Source organism: Euphorbia lathyris, chromosome 5 (genome assembly GCF_963576675.1).
Source record: "Euphorbia lathyris chromosome 5, ddEupLath1.1, whole genome shotgun sequence".
Taxonomy (NCBI): Eukaryota; Viridiplantae; Streptophyta; class Magnoliopsida; order Malpighiales; family Euphorbiaceae; genus Euphorbia; species Euphorbia lathyris.
This window is the reverse complement of record NC_088914.1, coordinates 84347035-84374073: the sequence shown is the minus strand read 5'-3', so window position 1 is coordinate 84374073 and position 27039 is coordinate 84347035. Positions and strand designations below refer to the sequence as shown.

At 41.2% G+C, this 27039-nt stretch overlaps 1 pseudogene; it reads left to right on the top strand.

Annotated features, from left to right (window-relative positions):
- LOC136229909 (MLO-like protein 6) overlaps positions 1-26412 on the top strand; it is a 36349-nt pseudogene extending 9937 nt beyond the window's left edge.
- Positions 26413-27039: the final 627 nt, after the last annotated feature.

Sequence of the window (27039 nt, the reverse complement as noted above, 5' to 3'; positions counted from 1 at the left end):
TTGATTACTCGCCTCCGAATTAAGGAGGAAGCTCGAATACAAGATTTAAAAGAGGAAGTGCTTATTGTTTCTAATAGCACTAAAAGGTCCACTGCGGTTCTGAAACCCACTCAAAAGAATTTTAAGAATCAGAACCGCAAACCAATCCAAAACCGCAACACTCGAGTTAATTTGAATTGGAACCTTCAAAGGAACCAAAATAGGCCACAGCAACAACCACCTAAAAATGATGCTGCTTTCCTATGCTTTAACTGTGGGAAACCAGGTCATATGGCACGTAAGTGCAGGAACAGGCCAAACACTACTCCTAGTGTTAACCTGACTGAAGAGCAACATAATTTTGTTGCTATGATTTCTGAGATCAACCTCATAGGTGGATCAGATGGGTGGTGGGTAGACACTAGTGCTTCTCGCCATGTCTGCTATGATAGAAGTATGTTCAAAACATACAGTGCTGTGACCGAAGATAAGAAAGTGTTATTGGGTGATTCTCATACCACTATTGTTGCTGGAATTGGTAGTGTGGAATTGAACTTCACATCTGGAAAAACCTTAACTTTAAAGGATGTGATGCATACTCCAGAAATGAGAAAAAATTTGGTTTCGGGCTATCTACTCAACAAGGCTGGTTTTACTCAGACTATAGGAGCAGATTTATTTACTTTGACTAAGAACAATGTATTTGTAGGAAAAGGTTATGCTAGTGAAGGCATGTTTAAGTTGAATGTTGAGATTAATAAAGTGAATGCTTCTGTTTACTCCTTGTGTACTTTTAATGTTTGGCATGCTCGTTTTTGTCATGTTAATAAGCGTATCATTAAAAATATGAGTAACTTAGGATTAATTCCAAAATTGAATCTGAATGAATTTCTTAAATGTGATTATTGTAGTCAGGCAAAAATCACAAAAACACCTCATAAATCTGTTGTTAGGGATTCTGAACCTCTAGATTTAATTCATTCAGATATATGTGAATTAGATGGAAAGTTGACTAGAAATGACAAATGGTACTTTATAACCTTTATAGATGATTTTTCTGACTTTACTTTTGTTTATCTTATGAAAAATAAAAGTGAAGCGTTTGACATGTTTAAGTTATTCATAGTTGAAATAGAAAATCAATACAATAGGAAAGTCAAGAGACTTCGTAGCGATAGAGGCACAGAATATGGTTCTAGCCTGTTTATTGATTTCTATAAAACACATGGTATTATACATAAAACCACAGCACCTTATTCACCAGAAATGAACGGAAAGGCTGAAAGGAAAAATAGGACACTTACCGAATCTGTAGTAGCTATTATGCTTAGTTCAGGTGCCGCCTCACATTGGTGGGGAGAAATCCTTTTGACTGTTTGCTATGTGCTAAATAGGGTCCCTAAATCAAGGAGCAAAATCTCCCCTTATGAGATCTTGAAAAATAAAACACCTAGTCTATCATATTTTAGAACTTGGGGTTGTTTGGCTTATGTTAGGATTCCTGACCCTAAGAGAGTCAAACTTGCTAGTAGGGCTTATGAATGTGTGTTTATTGGATATGATGTGAATAGCAAAGCATATAGGTTCTATGATTTGAATGCAAAAGTCATATTGGAGTCGAACGATGCTGACTTTTATGAAGATAGATTTCCTTTTAAGTTAAGAAATAGTGGGGGTGCATCATCTAGTAGCATACCTGCTACTAGACCTATAGTACAAAAAGAGATTGAGGAATCTGAACCTAGGAGAAGTAAGAGACCTAGAGTATCTAAAGACTTTGGTTCTGACTTTTACGCTTTCACAGTAGAAGAGGATCCACTTACTATACAAGAAGCCTTAACCTCATTAGATGCTGATTTATGGCAAGAAGCCATTAATGATGAAATGGACTCACTTGAGTCGAACCAAACTTGGCACTTAGTAGACTTACCACCAGGTTGTAAACCAATAGGTTGTAAATGGATCCTTAAGAAGAAACTGAAACCTGATGGTTTAGTAGATAAGTTTAAGGCTCGCCTTGTAGCTAAAGGCTTTAGACAAAGAGAAAATGTTGATCTCTTTGATACTTATTCACCTGTCACTAGGATCACGTCCATACGTGTTTTGATTGCTATTGCTTCTGTGCACAATCTAGTAGTGCACCAAATGGATGTTAAAACTGCGTTTTTGAATGGTGAACTAGAAGAAGAGGTTTATATGGATCAACCTGAGGGCTTTGTAGTCTTTGGTCAAGCCCATAAGGTATGTAAGTTAGATAAGTCTTTATATGTGCTAAAACAAGCACCTAAGCAATGGCATGCAAAATTTGACAACTTGATTATTTCAAATGGCTATAAGGTGAATGAAAGTGATAAGTGTATCTACTATAAATATGAAAATGGTCTTTGCACCATTATATGCCTATATGTCGATGACTTGCTTATTTTTGGATCTAATATTCATGTTGTAAATGATGTTAAGTCAATGTTGTGTGAGAACTTTGACATGAAAGATCTAGGAGAAGCGAACGTCATTCTTGGCATAAAGATAACTAGGTCTGAAACTGGAATTTCTTTAGATCAATCTCACTACATTGAGAAGATACTAAAGAAATATAACTACTTTGACTGTAAACCTGCATGTACACCTTATGACCTTAGTATAAAACTTTTTAAGAACACTGGAGACAGTGTAAGACAATCAGAGTATGCTAGCATAATTGGCAGTCTTCGTTATGCCACTGATTGTACTAGACCCGACATCGCGTATGTCGTAGGATTGCTATGCAGATTTACTAGTAGACCTAGTGTGGAGCATTGGAATGCTATAGAAAGGGTCATGAGATACCTTAAAAGAACCATGAAACTTGGATTACATTATCAAAGGTTTCCAGCAGTCCTTGAAGGATATAGTGATGCTGACTGGAATACCTTATCAGATGATTCCAAGGCTACTAGTGGCTATATTTTCAATATAGCTGGTGGTGCTGTTTCATGGAAGTCTAAGAAACAGACTATTCTAGCTCAATCAACCATGGAATCAGAACTGATTGCACTAGCTGTGGCTAGTTAAGAAGCAGGTTGGTTGAGAAGTCTGTTAGCTGAGATTCCCCAATGGGAAAAACCGATTCCAGCTGTATTGATCCACTGCGATAGTACCGCGGCTATTGCTAAGATTCAGAATCGTTGTTACAACGATAAGAAACGACAGATACGTCGTAAGCACAGCACTATGAGAGAGCTACTCACTAAAGGAGCTGTTAGAGTGGATCACATACGCTCAGAAGAGAATTTAGCCGATCCTTTGACGAAAGGATTAGCTAGAGAGAAAGTCCATGATACGGCAAAGAGTATGGGACTTATGCCCCTACAGTGATGAGTTACACACAATGGTAACCCAACCTATAGACTGGAGATCCCAAGAAATAGGTTCAAAGGGCAATAACAAGTTGTGTTGTAATATGAGTCAGACCATGCAATTAGAAGCATGAATATCCTGAAGCGATTTGAGGTTGAGATAATAGAAACTCTTAATGAAGTCTATACTCCATTTGGAGTGAAGTACATAGCTAAAGGAGTACTTTTGATAGACTCACCTATATGAATGTGGAAGTGAGGCCGCTTCCTATGAGTTTAGGGCAAAACTCTAGAGCATTCATTAAACCGGGATAGACGTGCAAGGCCATAAACGCACGGTGTTAGACGAGGTGCCGCGGCCTAATCTCCCGGGCGGACCGGGGGGTGGACAACCTCATGGCGACGTAAGCGGTGATTGGCGCCGAAAGCAACCAATCGTGGAATCAAGCTGCTCGGCAGGGCCGGAGCTCGGAGATATGGAAGAGTCGCCATCCACGAATGGGAAAATGAACACCGATCCCTTGCGGGAGACCGGTGTGGGTTCGGGAAACTTAGGTACGAGCCGAGAAGGCTAGCTCCTTTCCGGAGAAAGGCTACTAGGCACCCCGACATCGCCCGGTTATGAACCACCGGCCTCCTACTCAGCATGTTAGGCGATAACGGACTAATCGTATACTTCTTTAAGTTTAAAATTCATTTGAAACCCTTTTCTTTCTCTTTTTGGAAACCATTTTGAGCATATGATATTGAAAAGCCACATCAGTAAAGAATCACCCATTTATGTTTATACATACACAGAGAGGGGGAAGAAAGAAGTGATTAATTTACAACCGTATTTAAATGTTATGTTGTGTGTCTATCCTACATTAACTTATTTCCCCAAAACGATGTTTATTACATGGTTCGCACCTTAATCGCCGTTGGAACGATTTAGGTGCGTTTTAAAACCCCGTTTGATGAAGCTTACCCGAGTCGCCGTTGGAACGACTCGAGTAATTGAAAATGTTAAAGTAAAAGCCTTTTAATAAGAAAACGTGGTTAAACATACAAGTCAATTTTATTTTGTACAAATTCATTAAGAAAGCGATTCAAAATCTCCATTATTAACAAAGAAAACGATTTTGATTACAATGTTCGCTTAATCCGTCGTTGGAACGGACTAAGGTTTTAAAACGTGGTGTTTTGAAGACGATTTGAAATATCAACCAAAATGACTCTATTTATCTACATTAGAGATTTAAGAAAGCTCATTAGCTTAAATAATTTAATTGAAAACTCTCTTTTTGTGACTTATTTTCCCCACTTATTTAATGGACTCTCTAACTATTATAATTACATCAATAAACACATTTAGGCCCAAAATTTAATTTTTCCAAGTGAAGCCCATTTGAAACATGGACTTATAAATGACCAAAAGAAATAAAGAAAATAATATAGATATATATTTACACATTTTAGCCCAAAAGACATAAAATAAGAGTAAAAGAAAATATATTATCTAATACATATATAAGAAAGAATAATGAAAATAATATATTTATACTTTAAACATAAGAAAATAGTGAATGAAATTCATAAATAGGAAAATAGCCTTTATCACTCAAAATAATTTTATTTAACAATAATTAAGATAACCCAAATATACCCCAAAACTATATATATATACATAACTAATATAATCCTAATGTCAAAAAGACTATATGTTCATCCCCCAATATCTACTAATTATCTCCCAAAATGCCCAAGTAAATAATATTTAAAATAGAATTTAATGTAATTTAAATGAATAATAATAAAAAAGAAAGTAATATGTACATGTACAAAAAATTAGAATAAAAAATGGAATACCAATCTCCTAAAATAATTATATATGTTGAAGTTTTAAACATTTGAAAAGAATATATTACATTATTATATATTTATATACTAAGGATTAAAAGTCTAAAAGTTAAGAAAAAGGGACCGAAATGGCATTTTTTACATTTTGGCAGATTTACCGACGGAAAATCCGACAGCATTTAGTGACAGAATTGGCAAATTACAGCAGCACTCCAATATTTTCCAGATTTATTCAAAAGCTTTAAATTAAATCTAATTCAATCGTTTTGGACTTCCGAACTACCAAAGATGGATCATAGTCGAAAACGGAAGTTCCTAAAACGATGTTTTTATTTTAAAACGTTATTTGAAAACCTCTTTTAAATTAAAAACTTATAATTACAACATTTTCGATACCCGAACTACCTTTTTATCGGATCACGGTTCGTATTGGGATATCCAAAACGAGGTTTTTATTTTAAAACAAAACCCGAGTTTTATTTAACACGAAATGAAAATTAAATAAATACGTTAATTAAATAAAACGTGACAAAATAAATAAATAACTAAAGGAATGAAAACTATAGCATAAAAAAAATAAATAGAAGGAGAGAATAAATTAAATAAAATAAAGAGTCTAGTCCTCGGATAATACCTTTGATTCGGTATCTGACAGTCGAAGCCGATTGATTCCACGAACCGCGAGCTCCCGATATTAATAAAAATTTAGTAAAAATTGAACTTAGGAAATTTGGAATTTTTGAGAAAAAAAATATTTTTCTCAAAAAAAATCCACTCTCTCTCTCTCTAAAAATGTTTGTTTAACCCAAAAAAGCCTCTTCCTTTTCTTCTTGGGATCCGTGCCCTTATATAGGAAAACGGATCCCGGAACAATGGGCGACGCCCAAAAAAAATTGGGCGTCGCCCATTGTGGTTGGGCGGCTGCCCAACCTAGTGTTGGGCTACCGCCCAACCTTGTTGGGCGGCCGCCCAACAATGTTGGGCGATCGCCCAACGGCGTTGGGCGAGTGCCCAACGCGAGGTTGGGCGCCCGCGCCCAACCCTCGTCGGGCGTCCGCCCGACGCGTTGGGCGTTCGCCCGACGTGGTTGGGTGTCCGCCCGGCGACCCCCGGGGCGCGCCCCGCGCCGTCGGACACGTGCACTCCGTGGCCGCCGAGCGCGCGTTCCGCGCAGCTAGACGTTCGCACGTCGCGGCCGCCGGACGCGCGCCTCGCGCCGCCAGGCACGTGTGCTCAACGGCCCACGAGGGAGGGCACCGCCAGCGGTCCCAGGCGTTGCCCCGGGCGTCGAGAGCGTGCCACTCATGGTGCGTCCGACGGACGCCGCGCGCACGTCTCGAGCCGTCAAGCGGGCGTTCGACCATCGTCGTCCGCGTGCGGGATGCCGTTGCGTGCCCGCGCCGTGCCGTTAATTTTCCTCAGCTTATTATTCTTTATATATTTTTCCAAACTTCCGGAATCAATCGCTTCGACCGTCTTGTTTCAGATTTTCATCACAGGTCCTCCGACTCGGTGTCTACAGTTGCCCCTACTTTTCTATTTTGACAGTGATGTGTGTGGTTCGAAAACGTTTTTGCTAACGTAACACATGCAATGTAAAACATATAAAAGTAAAAGACACGTAACGAGTAGGAGGAAACATACCTGACCTTTGCGCTGCGCGCTCTGGCGTTGCTCTCTGACTGCATCAGACTCTGCTTCGGGCTGCACCCTAGTTCACGATCGCAGGGATAATGGCTAAATAGCTACCCTAGTTTATGACCGCGGGGATAATGGCTAAACAGCTACCCTATTTCAAGATTACGGGGATGATGGCTAAACAGCTACCCTAATTTACGACTGTGGGGATAATGGCTAAACAGCTACCCTATTTCAAGATTGCGGGGATAATGGCTAAACAGCTACCCTATTTCAAGATCACGGGGATAATGGCTAAACAGCTACCCTATTTCAAGATCGCGGGGATAATGGCTAAACAGCTACCCTGATTTACGACTCTGGGGATAATGGCTAAACAGCTACCCTATTTCAAGATTGCGGGGATAATGGCTAAACAGCTACCCTATTTCAAGATCACGGGGATAATGGCTAAACAGCTACCCTATTTCAACGGTCTTAGGTAAATATGGCTCAAAAGCAACTCCGGTCTGCGACCATGAGTCAGATGGCTCAAAAGCAACTCCGATCTGTGACCGTGAGTCAGATGGCTCAAAAGCAACTCCGGTCTGCGACCGTGAGTCAGATGGCTCAAAAGCAACTCCGGTCTGCGACCGTGAGTCAAATGGCTCAAAATCAACTCCGGTCTGCGACCGTGAGTCAGATGGCTCAAAAGCAACTCCGGTCTGCGACCGTGAGTCAAATGGCTCAAAAGCAACTCCGGTCTGCGACCGAGAGTCAAATGGCTCAAAAGCAACTCCGGTCTGCGACCGAGAGTCAAATGGCTCAAAAGCAACTTCGGTCTGCGACCGTGAGTCAAATGGCAAAAAAGCGGGTTCTGTTTCTAGATTTTCTTACCACACGGTTGTCTGTATTTTCTCACTAGAGCTATCATCTCGACGATTCGATGGGCACACGTCTGAGTCCGAAATGAAATAGACTACTGATTGTTTTTCTGCTGACTGTCGTCTGTATTTCGACTGGTGTCACTGTTCTGTAAAAATTAGTTGTTGTCTAGAATTGATGTTTTGACAATGTTAGTCACTGTCTGGGAGAAATGCAGGCTGAAACGGACTGCAAATCGGAGGTCTGTGCACCTGGTAATTAATTATTTACTTTTTTACCTTTATGTCAAATCGTACTTTTTTCACTATTTACGGGAATGCCATTCCATTTTCCTATATAAGGTGGTGGGGTTTCATTTCAACCCCACACCTTCTTTCTCCTTTTTCTCTCACTAGACTTCAATTTGGATTATTCTCGGGATGGATTTAGACGAATGGGATGGCACCAGAGGTATGGACGAGGTTTACGTAAACCTGGATAGAGTGGATACCTTCCACGACCCTACAACACACTTGAGCAGGACACGCTGCAACGAGGTAAGTGGTTTCTCACTTTTATTTGATTTGAACTCTAGGCTTTAGCATTCCTATACGAACATGATTTGCATGCTAACTCTTAGGCTGCTTTAGAGGACTTTAGCTAGAAAACGTGAATTCCGTTATTTACACGTACCCTACGAATTTATGCATGCTAACAGTAAACGATGTGAATAGTAAAAATGTGAATAGTGCACGTGAATAGTGACAACGTGAAAAAACTTAGCTAATGCACGTGAATAGTAAAAACGTGAATAGTACACGTGAATAGTAAAAACTTAGCTAACGCACGTGAATAGTGCATGTGAATAGTGACAACGTGAATAGTAAAAACTTGGCTAATGCACGTGAATAGTGACAACGTGAATAGTGCACGTGAATAGTAAAAACGTGAATAGTAAAAACTTAGCTAATGCACGTGAATAGTAGAACCTAATCTATGCTCCTCGTCGCTGCAAACGAGAGTGGATCAAAGAATTGACTCAACCTTACGTGAAGGACCCTACATGAGAGATTTTTGCAGAAAATTGGTCCTAACTGACCGGATGTCTCTAGGTTAGAAAATGGAAGAATACCTAGTCTTAACGCGTTCTTTTCAATTGCCTGCTTTAGGAGCTGTATTTAAATTTTCTTATCTTGTTCTTTTTTAGTTCATTGAGATTTCGGGGACCACCGCCGAGGTTCTCTCATGGTATGATAGGCTAGGTGCCGCGGCGAGAGCCCGTGTGCAGGAGTTGGGCTTCGAGCCCTTTATTGCAGCGCTGCCCCGCACCAACGGGGTATGCGATCCTTTTGGCCTACGGGCCTTATACGAGCGGTGGGTTGACTCGACCCACACCTTCCACCTTTCCTTTGGGGAGATGACCATCTCGCCTCGAGATTTTTCGCTGTTGATAGGATTGCGAGGGAGCAACACTCCCGTCCCCTTCCACTTTGGTATGATGCGACCACGGGTCGACCCCGCTAGGCTTGCTACCTTGATTGGACTGGGAGTTCGTCTATGCGCCAAGTCTACTCCGGCGAAGTTTGTCTCTACCGCGAGCCTCTTGAGTAGACGTGATTTCTGCGAGACTGACGCTACCGACCTGGCGGTTCGTAGTTTCTTAGTATATGCTCTGAGTGAGACGATTTTCCGCACGAAGGGCGGGAAGGTACACGCAGGTCTCATTCAGGCACTTAGCGATCTGGATGCAGCGGCTTCTTATGATTGGGTAGGGGCAGGCTTAGCCTTTCTTTACAAGTTCTTGGATCTGACTTGCCGGAAGCGCAAGGACTTCGGCGGTTATACCTTTGCCCTGCTGGTACGAGACGCCTTCTTGACTTATCCGTCTTATCTTTTTCGCATTTTTCACACTCCTAGTCCTTGTTTTTACCGCAGGTGTGGGCATACGAGAGACACATCCTTCCTAGCCGGTCACGACCTCGACCGAGAGTGCCGAGGCCGCCATTTATGACTCGATGGAGGGACTTCGACTTGAGCGCTGAGAGGAGTCGGACAGTGTCACGGCTTCTGGATCGGATCGACTCGCTGACCCTGAGTCAGGTAGATTTTGCCCCATCGTGCCGGATTTTGGTTTGAGCCTTTCTGACTTTCTCTTTGTGTATTTTGCTTTAGATTCAGTTCAGGTGGGATGACCTCGACTTCGGCCCTGAGTATGCATACGTGTCGATGATCCAAGAGCAGCAGTGTGTGCTCACCGGCCCCTGCGTGCGGGCGTGGTATCTAGGGGATCGAGGCATTACCGGGGTTAGAGACGCTCATTGGACGCCGGGTGAGATCCCCATCTCTATGTTCGCGGTACGGACTCTGCCCTTATCGACCATTCGTCGAGATCTGACCCGCCGTTTTGTCGGTAGAGTGGTCTGGATTCATGCCGGGGGCCGCGAGCCTTATTTGTCTACTTTACTGAGCGCGAGGGATGCCCCGACGGCAGCGATGGAGGTAGATCCAGTGGCGGACGTGTTTTCGAGAGAGGCGGTCGAGGCCGTCTTTGGTCAGGCGGAGGTTCCGGTAAGTGATTCCGTCCTCTTTTCATTTTATTCATGATATGCTCGGAGGTTTTATTGTGTGTTTTTTTTTTTTTTTTTGCAGGAGGGATCTTGGAGGAGTGCCCACTTATCTGATTTTTTTGATGGCACTCAGACTCAGACACCAGCACGCGAGCAGCCCTACTTCGTCGGTGAGTCCTCCAGCACAGCCCGACCGGAGAGATCGTCCATAGGCGTGCCTATACCAGGCTACGGGAGGGATTATGCTACGATCCGCTATGACGAGTCTGGGACACCTTATGCGGGATTTGAGGCGGCCCCTCCTATCTTCTCCTCGAGGGTCCCGTTTGATCCCTCGGACGCTTCACTGACCACTAGGGAGACCTGTACAGACTACGTGGATCTATCCGGCTTCCTACGAGATCGCCTCAGCTTGCGCTGCACCGACCACCTGGTATGTATCATTAATGTACTTTAGTGTAGTGAAATGTATGCATGTATGTATGATTTATGTTTTTGCCTATGCTGCCTCTTATCTTTTTTTCTTTTTTTTGTAGAGTGATCTTCATGCCCATGAGCGGAAACAGAGTGAGCTAGTGCGGGAAGATGATGCCCGAGTTGGTCGTGTGTATCAAGAGAGGAACGACCACTGGTCGGAAGTGATGCGACGGGAGACTGAGGGTCGCCTTGCCGTCGAGGAGAGGGCGCGTGATGAGTCGATCAGACGTCTTGCTGCAGAGGAGAGAGCACGAGCTGCTGATGAGAGAGCACGGGTTTCTGATGAGAGAGCGCGAACTTCTGATGAGAGAGCGCGTGCTGCCGAGGAGACACTATCTGCGGAGCAGGCATCTCACCTGAGAGATTTTGAGAACTATTGGGACTTCCCTCCGTATTAGGCTCGTAGCTTTCATTGTTGCTTTGTAGCTTTTATTAGGGTTTCTCCGATGTATAGCTGATGTATAGGGAGTGGGGTGGATAGTAGGTAGGCTTTTTATGAAAAGTAGGATAGGAAATGTATAACTCGTGATTCATATTACCATGCATTCAGTAGATTATGATGATTCCAATCATTCTCGTCAAATATATTCATGCCTTTATTTATTTACAAACAACAAAAATACTTAGTCTCTTATACATTGTATTTGTAATTGCTCAAGTTATAACTATTGTTACCAGGACCCGCCTTTCGGTTTTCAGATCCCGGCGATTTTCCTCCTCTCCTTTTACTATCCCGGAATTTTTAAATGAGCGCCCTTTCGGGTTTTCACCCATTGGGATTTCCCTTATTGTTGCATAGGTCGCCGTTTGCGGGTTTTCGACCTATCGGGAATTTTTCTTTATTTTTCTCTTTTTTTTTTTTTTTTACGAAAAGTATTTCTTAAGCCTATCCAGATTGGTAGGTTCGGAGAATTCCATGCCGTCCATTGTGGTTAACTTCACCGCTCCTTTGCTTAGTATCTTCTTCACGACGAATGGTCCTTCCCAGTTAGGCCTGAACTTCCCCCTCGGGTCGGTGTGCGTCACACGGATCTGTTTCAGCACCAAATCTCCTTCTTTGATAGGGCTGGTCTTGACTTTTTTATTGAAAGCCCGAGCCATCCTTCTTTGATACAACTGTACATGGTAAATGACTTCCATCCTTTTCTCATCAACTAAAGCCAACTGCTCGCATCGCCTCTTTACCCATTCCGCCTCGGGAATTTCTGCTTCCACTGCGATTCTCAACGATCGCTTTTCGATCTCAATCGGCAGGACCGCTTCTGTTCCGTATACCAAGGAGAATGGTGTTGCCCCAGTCGAGGTTCTGACTGTCGTGCGATAAGCCCACAACGCGAGTGGGAGGTGCTCATGCCAATTCCGATGTGATTCCACCGTCTTTACGAGGATCCTTTTAAGGTTCTTATTAGCTGCTTCTACTGCCCCATTAGCCTGTGGACGGTACGGAGAAGACCTGTGATGTTCAATGCCATATTCTCGGAAAAGATTCCTTACTTCCCCCTGAAACTGGACCCCGTTATCCGTGATCATGTGATGAGGCACTCCGAACCTGGTGATTAAGTGTTTTTCAATGAACTTTCTCATCTGCTTGGATCCCAGTTTTCCAAACGACTCTGCTTCTACCCATTTGGTGAAATAATCGATGGCGACTGTAATAAACTTATGTCCATTTGAAGCATTAGGCCTTACTTCGCCGACGATGTCAATGCCCCAGGCAGCGAATGGCCCAAATAGGTGCTAGCACATGTAGTTCCATGGCCGGAAGATGACTGCAATCGCCGTGGATTTGACAATCGTGACATTTCTTCGCATACTCGTTACAATCTCTTTCCATGGTGAGCCAATAAAAGCCTTGCCTAATAATTTTCTTAGCTAGTACTGCTCCTCCCATATGGGCTCCACAAATTCCCGAATGTACTGATTCCATCACCTCGCGGGCTTCCCCCGCATCCAAGCATCTTAGTTGTAACCCATCGGTGTGCCTTTTATAAAGCAAATCGTTGTGGACGACGAACTGCCGGGCTAACCTTCTGATCACAGCCTGATCCCTAAGTTCTGATTCAGCCGGGTATGTCTCACTTTTCATGAAGCTCACGATATCGAAATACCATGGTTTTTCATCTGTCCCTAACAGCATTACGTCCTCGTAACATGGTTTGTGAGATCTTCTCAGTACCAATGGCTTCGAAGCAAGGTTCCGGGGGTTGTCCCAAACTGACACCAAAGTAGCCAAGGCATCTGCCGCCTGGTTCTGTGCTCGAGGAATATGATAGAAACGACATTCCTTGAATCTTTGTGCCAACCCTTCTAGTTGATCTAGATATGGACGTAGCCTTTCTTCTCTCACTTCCCAGTTTCCTTGTGCCTGTTCGATGATCAACTTGGAGTCACCCCAAATTTCGACATATGATGCTCCTAGTGCTGCTAATGACTCTAAACCATAAATGCACGCTTCATATTCGGCCATATTATTAGTGAGAGGGAAGGATAACTTCTTGGCCATCGGGATCCTTTCTCCTTCCGTCGAGGTAAGTAGTACTCCTACTCCGGCTCCATTCGAATTAACTGCTCCGTCGAAGAACATTTTTCACGGTATAACTTCGATTGCGTTCAAGTGCTCATCGGGGAAATCATAGCTTAATTCTTCCTCTTCTGCATTCAGGGGTTGGTTAGCCAGAAACTCTGCCACGGCCCTTCCTTTGATAACCTTCTTCGTCACATATTCAATGTCAAACTCGGATAAAAGCAGCAACCATCTGGCTAACTTCCCCGTCAAGGATGGAGTTCGGTATAGATACTTCACGGGGTCCATCCGAGAAATAATGATCACTTTATACGATTGGAAATAGTGCCGCAGTTTCTTTGTCAACCACACCACTGCCACACATGTCTTTTCGATCATGTTGTACTTGAGCTCGTACTCCAGGAACTTCTTACTCAAATAATACACCGCGTGCTCCACACCGGTGTCTCCCTCTTGAGCCAACATTGCTCCGATAGATCGCTCCTCAATCGCTACCTAGAGGAGAAGCGGCTTTCCCAGTTTAGGCGGTCTCAACACTGGCGGATTAGACAAATAGCTCCGGACGCTCTCCAAAGCTTGCTGACACTTATCATTCCAAACAGCGGGTTGGTCTTTCCTTAGCAATTTAAAGATTGGCTCGCAGATTATGGTGAGTCTCGCTATGAACCGACTGATATACTGAACCTGCCCCAGAAACCCTCTCACTTCTTTCTCATTTCTCGGCGCCGGTATTTCCTTTATAGCCTTTACTTTATCAGGATCCACCTTAATTCCCTTATTTCCGATTACATAGCCTAAGATTTTCCCCGACGAGACGCCGAAAAAGCACTTCTTCGGGTTTAACCTTAGCTTGAATTCTGCAATTCGGGCCAAAAACTTCTCGAGCGCGGCAAAATGCCCTTCTCTTGTCTCTGATTTGACCATCATGTCGTCCACATAACCTTTCACCTCCTTGTGTATCATATCATGGAACATTGTCGTAGCCATCCGTTGATGAGTTGCCCCGGTATTTTCAAACCGAACGACATTACCCAATAGCAGTACGTTCCCCACTCAGTTGCGAACGAGGTCTTTGCCTTGTGCTTTTCTGCCATTTGAACCTGCATGTAGCCCATGAAGCCGTCAACATTTGTGTGCAAGACGCTCGATGCAGCACTGTCGATTAATACGTCGAGGTGAGTCAATGTGAATTCTTTGGGGCAATCGACGCACATTCTCACTTTACCGTCCTTCTTCGCGATTGGCACTACATTTGTGACCCCAGGAGGATAGTCGATTACTTCGATGAACCCCACTTCTAACTGTTTCTTCACTTCCTCTCTGATCTTGTCTGCTCATTCCGGCCTCATGCGTCGGAGTTTCTGTTTCACGAGCTTAGTATCGGAGTACGTCGGAATACGGTGAGTTACGATTGATCGATCGATTCCTGGCATGTCTTCGTATGTCCAAGCAAACACTGTTTCGTTTTTTTTTTTAACTATTCTCTCAAATTCTTTCCTCTCTTCAGTAGTTAATTCTTGAGCAATTTGTATAAGTTTAGGATTTTCATCCGTGCCAAGATTTAAAGTTGACATTTCTATTGCATTGATTTCAAATGTAGGCATGTTATATGAATGAGAATGCATGGAATGATCAGAATCAACATTAAGCAAGTAAGCAAAATCAGAATTCATTTCATTGATAGTATTGGTGAGTACATCATCAGATTCAAACAAAGCGGTAATCTAGTTGTCATCGACAGGGTTCTCAGGTTTCTCATAAGTCTTGGAGGTAATGGGCTCATCCACCGCTCCCACAGTGGCCTCAATAGTGATCACCTGCTCCTCGGCATCATGATCTCCTTGCTTCTCCTTTGCCCCAGTCTTATTGAAGATCTCGAAACCTGGCAGAATCTTTCCTTCGGTGCTAGCAGCCATTTCCAGCTTATCATCAGACTCATCCCAGATGTTGATCGGAACTCTCTGATTGATACCCTCCTCGTCCGAGGAACTTCCCCAAATATCCACGACCATCAGATCCATTACGTGAGGGACGTTCGGATTTACATAGGAAGGGTCCAACGATCCATACCGTGTCCAGCCTATCAGTTCTTCATAGTCCCTGAGGAACACTCCATACATTCTTCTAGCGACGAGTGGAATAGCACCTTTTCGGATACACATGAGTTGCTCCTGATCGCTCAAAGTGACCCGACATAAGGCATACTTGAACCTCCATCTCCTAGCATAATCCACGAATGCCTCCTCGGGGAATTGCCTAATCCTGTCCAAATCATCCAGGGATCCCGTCCACGGAATGTACATTTCGTATCTCGCCACAAAGGCATTTCTGAGTGGTACCCAATGACACATCTCTTCCTCCGACAGACCCTGATGCCATAATAAGGCTTCTCCCATCAAGGTTTCCGGAAAATTTTCATGCAACTCACACTGTGGGAATCCAGCGTTATACATATGATCGCGGAATATCCTCGCATGCTCTACAGGATCCCGGTATCCACCATACCTAGGCATTGCTAACACCGCATCAGGTGTTTGGTAAGACGGGGAATCAGGAGTTTGCTCTGCTAGCATCCATACCGTATGTTCCTTGATAAATCTCTTCGTCATAGCTGCCCAATCGGTCTTAACATACATCGGCAGCGACATGTACCACATCAGCGGTTCACCCATCAATGAATTACAAAACAAGCTAGTGATCTCTTCCTCTTTGAAACCCAAGGCTGTCATAGCCGACAAATAGAAGTGAAGGTGCTCCATAGGGTCCTTATTGCCGTTATACTTGCTCACCCTTGGCAATGGACGCTTGATGGGTCCAATCTGCATTGCACAGTGCTCCGCGGTTCTATCCTCAGCTCTTTGATACTTTTCAAGAAACAAATCCGACAACCGATCCCAATCGTGCTTGCAAGAGTCGGGCAATGAATGGAACCATTGCAAAGGCTCACCTACCAGCGAATGGTGGAACCACTGAGCAATTTCATCTACCCCGAAGGATTCAATAAACATGTCGTGCATATACTCACGCAAGTGCACTTCAGGATCTCTTCCTCCACTGAACAAACCCAAATTTGGCACGATAGTCCGAGACGCCCCTTCACCGGTCTCTTCGGCACTATCCTCGTCATATGGTGCTCCACCATCTGATCCCTCCTCCATTGGTTCTTCCTCTTGTTCCTGACCCAAGAAGGACACATACAAACCATTTCCCACATTGCTTCTTTCGACGAAGTCCAACAACTCCTCTACATCTTCCTCAAAAGATTCCATCACTACAGTTTCCGTCCAACCAACTCCGATCACGCTCACCCTATGATTAGGCAATGGATTGCACCTAACGGAAGGGTTTGCTGACGAAGGATCAGCTATCTTCTTCTCCTCAATCAAATCTTGGATTTCGTGCTTCAGCCTCTCGCAATTCTCAATCGTATGTCCATAACTGCTGTGGAATTCACAATACCCTCTAGCCTGAATCTGCGGAGTAGGTTGAGCTTTGTTATACGGGGTAAGGGATTTCAACAACCCCTTCTTCTGCAGACGTTCAAAAACTTTCGCATAGGTCTGATCGAACTTGGCGAACCGCCTCTTTTCGATAGTATTAAGATCAACCACTTTCACTGTCGCAGATTCCGTACTCGCGCTAGGCCCTCCGGCACTATATCCAGACTTCGTCCACTTGGTATAAGCTTTCTTCGGCTCCCCATCGCCTTCGACAGTCAAGGCACAACTATACATCTGATTGAAATCTGTGAACGGCATATATCTCAACTCATTCTTAATATACGGCAACGTATTGCCAATCACCATTCGGATCTGATCTTGCTCAAGCGGCTTCTGTTTCATGACCGCGGCCTTAGCCCTCCATCTCTTCACGAAGTCTGAAAGGGATTCCCCAGCCTGCTGCTTAGTGCTCTCTAACTCTTTCAAAGTGACTTCCAACATGGTATTAAAACTATACTGAGCGATGAATGACTTCGCCAACTCCTTCCAATCCTTCTTTATCACCATTGGCAGCGCATGGAACCATGTGAGGGCAGCCCCCTCCAGGTAAGTGTTAAACAGCCCCAAGACTTGATCCTCGGTCAGGATCGTGTGCTTCATTACCGCAACGTACTGATTCATATGAGCGGTGGGATCTCCAGTTCTATCGAACTTTTTCATGTCGGGGAGACGAAATTTCAGAGGCAAAGTTGTTGCTGTCAAGCAATTCTTCAAGTTATAAAAATCCTGACTTTCGGAGCTTCCTCCGTGCAAGTCCTGCACTTCCTGTGTGATGTGTTGCCTCCACTCCTCTTCTTTAGCTTTCTCCTTCTCTAACTGTTTTCGGACATAATCCTGATAATCCTCCTCATTCCCAAAGCGAGGGCCATCGTTCACCTCATTCTCAGCACGCTTACTACCACTCTTGTTGTCCTTCAGTGCTAACTCAGCTAGCTGGGCCAAGATTGCGGCCAGCTGGTCGTTGATATTGTTCACAGAATTCTCCAATTCAGCCACCTTCTCGTCGGTTGCAGACATACTGACAGAAGACTGAGTATACTCGGATGAAGATGATTCAGGAGCCACAACTACTGATTCGAAACTGTCTACTCGCAACTGATCAAACTGTCTGACAAGCCGATTACTCTCGCGAAACCACAACCGCTTAATGATGACGTCTGCGCGAACGGTATCCATTAGTATGTATGCATGATTTCATATGCATGATTCGTGGTGTGTGCGTTTATTTATTTACGATTATAAGATAAGAAGAACAAACGTTAGTTCTATTTACATGTATCACAACATCTCTCTTCCACCCTTATTCCTCCACACACTCGTTGGTCCAGGTCTCTTTCCTAGGATTTTGGTTTTTTTGCTCACATTGCGGTCCAGGGGACGCGTGATGCCGTCGATTATTTCGGGAAAATAAATCATTCATCAGACAATACAGTTCGTTTTGACGTATCAACGTTCAGTGACTAAGAAATCGACCAAGTTGGATTGTTCTTTCAGAATAACTCATCTGTCGTCCTTTCGTGAGACGCATTAATTCGGGTTTTGACTCCCTTTGGGCGCATCTCAGTTTTTAGACGTGGTTCGAGTTATTCTTCTAGTCCAATCGTTCGTTATTGTCAATGACTCGTTCCCTTTTGTTCGCGTGGGTTCGTGTCTCGATTTTTGGATTACAACGGGACCTTTTGGATCTATCGAGAGACGTAACCACGTGTTTATTTAGTGATGGAATCACTTTTGGATTTTATTTTAGGGAACGGATTCATCGCGTAACGTGTTTGTTCTTAGCGTCGAGAATTCGTTTGCTCATTTTGCTACGTGAAAAGACGGCGAGTCTTATTTTGAGCGCACGATAATCTTTCGGCTAATTACAACTCTTTGTTCCTCCCAATCCACGAGATATATCATCTCAGTGTGGTTATAGAAAATCAATGTTTCGTAGAATCGCGTGTTTATTCGAAGCGAGGATATCACCGTTTTCCTTCCTTTAGACGCGAATTTAAGCAAACACGTATATCAGGCCATATTTCTTGCAGTTTTGGTAACGGTCGAAATGATCGAGTCGTTAGTCAAAACCCGCAGTCTCGTCCATATGGCGCAATTATATGGTTTGGCTTAATTCGGCTTCGAGATTTTAAACGGGGTATACACTCGTCCGAGGCACGTATTCAACGACATTGGTTTATTTTCTTTAACTACTCTCGATATTGATATATATCGTAGATTCGGAATGATTTTGGTCATTTAGTTCATTTTTCTTTTCTTTATTTTCTTAGTCACCTTTTGCGGACACGTCCATTTCTCTTAAGAATGACACAAGGCATAACGTAAAAGCTCGTCTTTTATTCGGAAGGGACGGGCTACTTGTGTGAAACTTTTCACGTTACAACAAGGTCGTTCGAAACAAAAATATTCTTCGTTTTTGTTTCGTCGTGATCTCGTTTTATCCCAATTTATTTAAAGAATGTGAATAACGGCTACCGTTAATATAGTCTCTTGTATCGAAATGTAACTATCCTTAACACCGAACCGATTCATACTAATACGTGCTTACGTCATAACGTATTTCCTGAACACGTGCCTTCGTTGGGACACCGAAAGGGACAAGGCGGGTCGCACATGTTCATTCATATGAGATGACTAAGTCGTCTTTAGTTCAAATCGTTTCGATGTTTTAGGGTAACTAGTATGTCGATTCATGAGTATATATTAACGCATCGTCTCATTTTCTTTACATAGTTTAGGATTAGACACGTATCATGGCGGTTTGAAAACACGAACTGATTCATTTATCACATCAAAAATAGTAACGGGTAATCCTATGGAAACTTCTAAGGCTACTATATGCTGACACGGCTGACCTCGGGACCTCACCGGACCGCACAGATTCGCCCCTAACGAATGGATGGGGACCCTCTGGCGCCTTACTGTAAGGGGGAACTTACGCTATCCTCTTTCGAGCGACGAATGGACTCTCGCTAGAGGTTTCGCGGAAATTACCCAAAGGGTTTGCAATAATGCTCGTGAATGCATACGAAAAGAAGTAAAACGATCCGTCCTCGTTAAGGGCTTAGTGCATGCTTTCCGGAATCAAATTTCTCGCTTCCCCAGCAGAGTCGCCACTTGTTAGACGAGGTACCGCGGCCTAATCTCCCGGGCGGACCGGGGGGTGGACAACCTCATGGCGACGTAAGCGGTGATTGGCGCCGAAAGCAACCAATCGTGGAATCAAGCTGCTCGGCAGGGCCAGAGCTCGGAGATATGGAAGAGTCGCCACCCACGAATGGGAAAATGAACACCGATCCCTTGCGGGAGACCGGTGTGGGTTCGGGAAACTTAGGTACGAGCCGAGAAGGCTAGCTCCTTTCCAGAGAAATGCTACTAGGCACCCCGACATCGCCCGGTTATGAACCACCGGCCTCCTACTCAGCATGTTAGGCGATAACGGACTAATCGTATACTTCTTTAAGTTTAAAATTCATTTGAAACCCTTTTCTTTCTCTTTTTGGAAACCATTTTGAGCATATGATATTGAAAAGCCACATCAGTAAAGAATCACCCATTTATGTTTATACATACACAGAGAGGGGGAAGAAAGAAGTGATTTATTTACAACCGTATTTAAATGTTATGTTGTGTGTCTATCCTACATTAACTTATTTCTCCAAAACGATGTTTATTACATGGTTCGCACCTTAATCGCCGTTGGAACGATTTAGGTGCGTTTTAAAACCCCGTTTGATGAAGCTTACCCGAGTCGCCGTTGGAACGACTCGAGTAATTGAAAACGTTAAAGTAAAAGCCTTTTAATAAGAAAACGTGGTTAAACATACAAGTCAATTTTATTTTGTACAAATTCATTAAGAAAGCGATTCAAAATCTCCATTATTAACAAAGAAAACGATTTTGATTACAATGTTCGCTTAATCCGTCGTTGGAACGGACTAAGGTTTTAAAACGTGGTGTTTTGAAGACGATTTGAAATATCAACCAAAATGACTCTATTTATCTACATTAGAGATTTAAGAAAGCTCATTAGCTTAAATAATTTAATTGAAAACTCTCTTTTTGTGACTTATTTTCCCCACTTATTTAATGGACTCTCTAACTATTATAATTACATCAATAAACACATTTAGGCCCAAAATTTAATTTTTCCAAGTGAAGCCCATTTGAAACATGGACTTATAAATGACCAAAAGAAATAAAGAAAATAATATAGATATATATTTACACATTTTAGCCCAAAAGACATAAAATAAGAGTAAAAGAAAATATATTATCTAATACATATATAAGAAAGAATAATGAAAATAATATATTTATACTTTAAACATAAGAAAATAGTGAATGAAATTCATAAATAGGAAAATAGCCTTTATCACTCAAAATAATTTTATTTAACAATAATTAAGATAACCCAAATATACCCCAAAACTATATATATATATACATAACTAATATAATCCTAATGTCAAAAAGACTATATGTTCATCCCCCAATATCTACTAATTATCTCCCAAAATGCCCAAGTAAATAACATTTAAAATAGAATTTAATGTAATTTAAATGAATAATAATAAAAAAGAAAGTAATATGTACATGTACAAAAAATTAGAATAAAAAATGGAATACCAATCTCCTAAAATAATTATATATGTTGAAGTTTTAAAACAATTTGAAAAGAATATATTACATTATTATATATTTATATACTAAGGATTAAAAGTCTAAAAGTTAAGAAAAAGGGACCGAAATGGTATTTTTTACATTTTGGCAGATTTACCGACGGAAAATCCGTCGGTAAACAGCATTTAGTGACAGAATTGGCAAATTACAGCAGCACTCCAATATTTTCCAGATTTATTCAAAAGCTTTAAATTAAATCTAATTCAATCGTTTTGGACTTCCGAACTACCAAAGATGGATCATAGTCGAAAACGGAAGTTCCTAAAACGATGTTTTTATTTTAAAACGTTATTTGAAAACCTCTTTTAAATTAAAAACTTATAATTACAACATTTTCGATACCCGAACTACCTTTTTATCGGATCACGGTTCGTATTGGGATATCCAAAACGAGGTTTTTATTTTAAAACAAAACCCGAGTTTTATTTAACACGAAACGAAAATTAAATAAATACGTTAATTAAATAAAACGTGACAAAATAAATAAATAACTAAAGGAATGAAAACTATAGCATAAAAAAATAAATAGAAGGAGAGAATAAATTAAATAAAATAAAGAGTCTAGTCCTCGGATAATACCTTTGATTCGGTATCTGACAGTCGAAGCCGATTGATTCCACGAACCGCGAGCTCCCGATATTAATAAAAATTTAGTAAAAATTGAACTTAGAAAATTTGGAATTTTTGAGAAAAAAAATATTTTTCTCAAAAAAAATCCACTCTCTCTCTCTCTAAAAATGTTTAGAGTGAGAAAGTTTTCCCCAAAAAAGCCTCTTCCTTTTCTTCTTGGGATCCGTGCCCTTATATAGGGAAACGGATCCCGGAACAATGGGCGACGCCCAAAAAAAATTGGGCGTCGCCCATTGTGGTTGGGCGGCCGCCCAACCTAGTGTTGGGCTACCGCCCAACTTTCGTTGGGCGAGCGCCCAACGCGAGATTGGGCGCCCGCGCCCAACCCTCGTCGGGCGTCCGCCCGACGCGTTGGGCGTTCGCCCGACGTGGTTGGGTGTCCGCCCGGCGACCCCCGGGGCGTGCCCCGCGCCGTCGGACGCGTGCACTCCGTGGCCGCCGAGCGCGCGTTCCGCGCAGCTAGACGCTCGCACGTCGCGGCCGCCGGACGCGCGCCTCGCGCCGCCAGGCACGTGTGCTCAACGGCCCACGAGGGCGGGCACCGCCAGCGGTCCCAGGCGTTGCCCCGGGCGTCGAGAGCGTGCCACTCGCGGTGCGTCCGACAGACGCCGCGCGCACGTCTCGAGCCGTCAAGCGGGCGTCGACCATCGTCGTCCGCGTGCGGGATGCCGTTGCGTGCCCGCGCCGTGCCGTTAATTTTCCTCAGCTTATTATTCTTTATATATTTTTCCAAACTTCCGGAATCAATCGCTTCGACCGTCTTATTTCAGGTTTTCGTCACAGGTCCTCCGACTCGGTGTCTACACACGGGCTACTAGAACTACACTCTGAAAAGGTTATGGCGTGATATAAGGAAGGTCCTCACATGCTTGGGGTGTGCCCCAAGGGGTACCCACTTTTGTGAAAGGGTGAGGACCTATCTCTTTGGTTGACCACCACACACGCGCGCGCCGTCCGTCGACCGGGCCGGGTTGGGTTGGTGTGGTGTAAAATGATTATTTACATTTTGATTCAGTCTTTGTGAACGTTATTCACAACGTCTACTTTGCTCTGAACGTGTCTTCACCAACCCAGTCTTCCTGATTTTCCTCCTTCACCTTCTCCATGAAATCAGAGCTCTCAACATCTCTTTTTTCTTGTATAAATAGGTGATCAGAGACTGCCTTCAAACACAATTTACTTTTCATTCATTCTTTATCTTTTCGAAAAACTGAGCAAGTTAAACAGAGAGTGTATACAGAACGATTTTCGTACGGTGCAATACGAAAATCATATTTAAGAGGGCTGTTTTATCCTGGAGGCGACCGGAGTTCATATTGTTTGCTAAATTCCGGCAGTTCCGCGAACGTCTTAAAGAAAGCGACATTGTCCGCGACTCTGCCCATTTAATTTTGTTCGGTCTGTTCCTATTTTCTGAGTTCGAGCTACAACACTTTCAGTAGCTGAACCGGCAATCATAGGTTGTTTACGAGTTTGCCAAGAAAACTCCCTAAATTTATAACTCAAAGTAAATTAGAGTAATAAATAATAATCATTCTACAATTTAACATAATATTATACATATGAACTTATGAAGTCCATTTTGTAAAAATATATCCTATTATAAATAATTTTTGCAGGTTATGGATTTGGATGATGTGCTTACTTTTCATATTTTTCAGTGCACAAGGTAAAAAAGGAATTTCAAAAACCTTTTCCTTTCATTAGCCTTGTCCATATTTCTCAATTTTCGATCACCATTGCATTTAATTTCTTCTGCAGAGTTTCACGACTACTACTGGCTACCATTTCTTCCTCTAATGGTAATTCAATCCCGAATATATATCAGTAGTGTTCACATAGATCCTAATGACCAAATGAATTTCACCGTTTTCATTTTATGGGAAATATTGCAGCTTGCTTTAGCAGTAGGGACGAAGCTACAGACCATAATAACAAAAATGTGTGTGGAGAGTTGCAAGCAAAGTAGTGTTATTCAAGGCACTTTTCTTGTTAAGCCTAGCAATGACTTTTTCTGGTTTAATCGCCCTAACCTGCTTCTCTATCTAATTCAGTTTATCCTAATCCAGGTATTAATTTATCAAATTAATGACATATTATTAATTGCTTTCTAATTTTAATTTCATTGCAGAATTCCTTTCAGCTTGCATTTTTCACCTGGGGATGGGTACGCATATCTCTCCTTAATTCATTTTCAAACATAGAAAACTACAAATATCATTTTGTTACCAAAAAAAATTATCGTCATTAAATTTTATTTTATTTGAATTTTCCCTTAATTTATGAATATCCTGATTTAATTAGCTAAAATTGACTATATTTAATGGCTAATAACAGTATGAATATGGATTAAGATCATGTATGAATCAAGGAACAAAAGATGCTGTAATCAGCATTACAACAGGCATAATTGTTCAACTCCTTTGTGGTTATGTAACTCTCCCAATTTATGCACTCGTCACACAGGTATTACCTTTCTCCTAATTACAATACAAGTGTAATTTAGGAATATATTGATGGTTATTAAAGTTTAGAGTCTAATTCACTAAGATCGTAAAACTTCATTTGTGATTTCAATAAAGTTATTCTGGTCAATTTGTATATAAAAAGTTATTAAAATGATGATGTTACACAGTAGATAGTTGACTATATATTAATTAAGAAGGATATAAGTCAAACAACTATTGCTGACGTGATAGAATATTTGCAAACAGGTGGTACATCCTAAGCTATAAACTTTATTTTAAAAAATCACATCTTTATGTGATTCGGCACTTAATTTATATATAACCATACATGCAAGGACAATTTTCCAGTGAGTTTTTATTCATATATTAGACGAAATGACTTTATTAGAATATTCAAATATGAAGTTTAGTAACATTTTTGAAATGAACTTAAAGGGCTTAATACATTAGGAACTCTCTAAAGTTTGCAAAAAAAAAAAAAAAAAAAACCGAGTTTTCCCATGAACTTACAAAATGTCTCATGAACCCTTTAAAGAAATTAAATGTATATCACTTTATGCAAGTTTATAGACCCAATATATCGCAATAGCAAGTTCATGAGATCAGTCGATAGATCAGCTTAAGAAAGTTCAGTGGAATGATGAGACATTTTATAAGTTCATGGAACAATCTACTTTTGGACCAAGTTGAGGAGCTCCTAATGCATTAAGTATATCATTAAGTCAATTTATCATATCATGAACATATCATCGTGTCATTAATGATAAATGGGAAAAATATCGTGAGACCTTGATCTATTCTTTTTGGGTTCATTAAGCTCTTAATATTTTATTTAAATAGATTAAGCATCTAATCCTTTATTTTTAATTTTTTCGTCTCATTAAGCTTTTACTTACTAAATTAGTTAGTTGTGAACATCTAATTCACTTATAAAAAAAAACTTTATTAATTATATGTGTTTGCAACTATATTTTTTACCATTTGAATGAAGGTTTTTTTATTGTTTTCCTATACATAACTACACATATCAAAAACTGTTTTTAAACTATGAAAATACAAGTTTTAAATGCATGTGAAATAAATAACACTCTATTGATCGAATCAAAGATCATAAGCTTAATATATCTAAATTAAAGAAAATGAATTAAAAAATGAAAGATCAATAGCCTCGTTATACTTTTTCCTTGATAGATTGGTTAACAACTCATATAAAATGTACCACAAAAGGCGGGAGTTTCCTTATACGAAACATAATATTCACCGATAAAAATTCCATCCTAAACAAATATTTTTGCGACAAATTTGACAGCATGAGTTTGCGTTTCATACTAAAGTTTTGTCCTCCTACACCTCGATATTTACATTTTGATTCTGCAACTGCTTATTAATACTTTTTGATAATGAAAACAGATGGGTTGTGGAGAAAAGAAAACAGTATTCAGTGAAAGAGTAATAAAAGGGCTAAGGAATTGGCAATGGAAAGCAAGGAACAATGTTTCACCTAACAATAATCAAACAATCTTATTACCACTAATCAACTCTCCTAGTGTCGAGATTAAAAAAGAAGGTTGTGAAATCACAGCAGCAGCAGCAGCAGAAGAAAGCAGTAATATTGATGATGAGATATCATTTGCTAGCAGTTGGAAGAAAATGGATTGTGACCACTTTAGTAGTAGCGGAGAATTCCGTTCTGTAATGGAAGAAGAAGAAGATGACGATGACGACGAAGAAGAAGACAGTTTCAATACATTAGCTAAGGTGTTTAAGGTTCACTTTCCTAATTCTTCGATTAATTAATTAATTAACCCGTATATCTTATTATAGATATACAAAAATGAGATTTTCATGAAAAGTTGTTTGTATATATTTGATGTTCCAAAAATTATTGTTCTAATTTTCAAACATATTTTTCCTTTAATATTATTACTAAGAACATCTCCAAGAGACTGTTAATGAACTCTCTAAAAATAATATAAATAATTGACTTTTAGTGATTTAAGAGTAAATGAGACATAGCATCCTCAATAATACTTTTATATCCACTCCTTGTTTATTATTTTATCATTAAAATTGTTAATTATTGTTACTATCTACCGATAGTGAAAGAAGAGAGACTCCTTAATAGTAAATTATTAATAAAAAATTGAATTAAGAAAGAACTAAGAGATGGAGAGAGAATCTTTATTAATAGAGAGGATGGAGAGACTCTTAGTGATTTGAGGAGCCACTAAGAAGTGGTTGGAACTGATTTTTAACTCTCCATCTTCAAATTTTAACTTAAGAATCAAACTAAGAGACTATTGGAGATGTTCTAATTCTATAATATTATTGCTGAAAGAACAAAGTTTTGCCACATTCAGTAAACTTATTATTTTTAATTTTTAATTATTATTTAGTTATTTAGATAATTTTTACTATTTGTATTGTATTTTTTATTGGACAATTTCCAAAATACCCTATGGTTTTATCGATTTACTAAGTTCCTCATCATTAGCAAAACTAAGAACTTTTAGCTTGACATTATCCATTTTGACCTTTGATAACCTCAAATTAGAA